A 2,164-nucleotide genomic window follows, 5' to 3' on the forward strand; every position below is an offset into this window, starting at 1 on the left:
GTTTGTTGGAGTTTGCTCATCAGTTGAACAATGACCATATTTTGTTTCTTCAATATTTTTTTCTCGCGCAACTAAGCCGTTCGATGAACTCTACATTACTGAAAGTCCAACATAGTCCATGCATTCTAATATGCGAACAATGTTATCAGGACCCATTTTAGTATGATTGGCATCTTAAAGATAAACCTGTACCTTATCTACTCCTTCCATTGGCATGTAACCGATTGGAATGATAGATGCTCACCAAGTCTATCATCTTATTTAGTACCTTTCCTTTTCATCTAATGAACATGTGTAGTTGAAGTGAACTAGCGACCCCGCGCAGTGTTTTGCATGTTGATCCCAAGCTAGTGTGCATGTTTACTCGTTCTTTGTGAACTACATGGATACTAAGTGTGACTTGTTCCTATAACTTTTTATTAACCACATTTTAGCAAACTAGGTACAATGATTGGTGTGAACCTAACAATGCATATGTGCTTACAAAGCTTTGGTGATTCTTTCAATTAATCCAGTGCATGCTTTGCTTGTTGTTTTCAGTGAAGCGGCTCTACCTTGATTCAATGCTGGAATTTATGCGCGCCCAACATGTGGCAACGAGCTGGGACCCTCACGTCTCAGTGTAGCATGTTGGGTTGTCACCGAACTGTCACCACTATGCGCTTTCAGTGTTGGCGCCAATGTTGGCAGGAGGGCGGTGGTAGCTTGCTAACGTCCATATTCGGTTACTATAGCTCGGTGGATTACCTCCTCCTTGGCCACTACCTCAGCTTCCCCCAGCATGATGATAGTGGCCTGGTCACAACCATGGCGGTGGTGGCTTCCTTGTCCTTGGTTATTGTGAGTTCCTCGTCTCTTCCATCTCTCCATGTGCCCTAATATGGTCTGGCCACCGAGCTGTGACCGATTGTTTTGTCGGCCACCGAACCAATGATTTTTAGTTCGGCGTGTGGTAATGTTGTCTCTGGTGGTGGTGGTCTTTCGGCCACCATGATCTTGACGTTGAGTTTGCTCCCTATGCTATTTTTTGGAGTTTGATTCTTATTTAGGATCTTGGCATGCTACTCTCTAGGGTGCATAGCTTGATATGAAAGGAACACTTCTTTACCGCACTTGATCTTCTGCATGGATCTTTATGCCTGTTTTATTACATCTGCATGATTATGTAGTTCTGTTAAACTTATCTAGCTGCATTAGAGATTAAACTAAGAACTTTTAATAACTGAATAGCTGGTATATAGTGGTGTTTGTAATATATACAATGAAGTAACTTAGAATGTTCCAACATATCTGTTGGCTAACCCTGAATGTATCGCCTTTTTTGTCTCTTGGTGATTAGTAAATATCTATTTATTTGGGTTTTTGCACAATGCTAACCCCGGGTTTGTCGGATAGACTTCAGTCCCTTGTGATGAACGAAAGCCCTAAGGCTGTGCTAGATGTACACAGCCGTTCAATGTTGCGAGTGTGACACTACGCGTGGATGAGTGGCCTGTGTCAAAGTAATGGATACAATCATAACTTGTGTCCTATCCTTGTTCTTTGTTTTGAATCTCTTTTGGTTGATGAAAGCAATTAGAATCTTATCCGCGCTTATGATTAACTCATGAAGTACCAGGATAACATGGTATCTTGATCCCATGTTTTTGTTCTTTATATTCAGTTATTTAGTTGGTGTCTGTGCTCTGGCTTGTGACATGGCGGTGATGATAAAAACTTTCAGCAAACATGTCAGTTCTACTTATGATAATTCATGACTGAAAACCTGTTATATAGATCTGAGCCATGACCTAAGTATGTCATTATTATCATCAAACTTGTTTAGTTTTTGATTCTGTGGTATGTTCTTTCTCACCAGACTTCACCCTTGTGAAGAACCGATGATGCAGATGGCTTGGGGATCCTGTTTACAGGATGAACCTAACTGGAGGTGCTGTATCCACATGACATTGACAGGAAAGTCTGAGGTTCTTCTTCAGCACATGAATCTTTTAGTGTCTTGCTTTGTTTTTTAGTCGCTATAAGTTTGCAGTGATGGTTGCCAAGTTTAACTATCCTCTTGCAAGTTCCTCTGATTCGCGGAAGAGGCTGAAAATCTCAGGAGACCATGTATTGTCACCAGCTTCATCTTTTGTTCCTACGAGATGGGAGTTAAATAACGACA

The 2,164-nt window shown here is 41.3% G+C and overlaps 2 non-coding genes and 2 pseudogenes across 2 annotated transcripts; all 4 read left to right on the plus strand.

Moving 5' to 3' along the window:
- The first annotated feature begins 1,362 nt into the window (after positions 1-1,362).
- LOC123177363 (small nucleolar RNA snoR134) lies at positions 1,363-1,517 on the plus strand. The gene has a single exon (XR_006488901.1). It is a non-coding gene; the product is annotated as a small nucleolar RNA snoR134 (small nucleolar RNA).
- Positions 1,518-1,695: 178 nt separating this feature from the next.
- On the plus strand, positions 1,696-1,789 carry LOC123177360 (small nucleolar RNA Z223). The gene has a single exon (XR_006488900.1). It is a non-coding gene; the product is annotated as a small nucleolar RNA Z223 (small nucleolar RNA).
- A 74-nt stretch (positions 1,790-1,863) lies between these two features.
- LOC123177361 (uncharacterized) lies at positions 1,864-1,969 on the plus strand (annotated as a pseudogene).
- Positions 1,970-2,066: 97 nt separating this feature from the next.
- Positions 2,067-2,164, plus strand: LOC123177362 (uncharacterized; annotated as a pseudogene).

Source organism: Triticum aestivum, unplaced genomic scaffold (assembly GCF_018294505.1).
Source record: "Triticum aestivum cultivar Chinese Spring unplaced genomic scaffold, IWGSC CS RefSeq v2.1 scaffold124272, whole genome shotgun sequence".
Taxonomy (NCBI): domain Eukaryota; kingdom Viridiplantae; phylum Streptophyta; class Magnoliopsida; order Poales; family Poaceae; genus Triticum; species Triticum aestivum.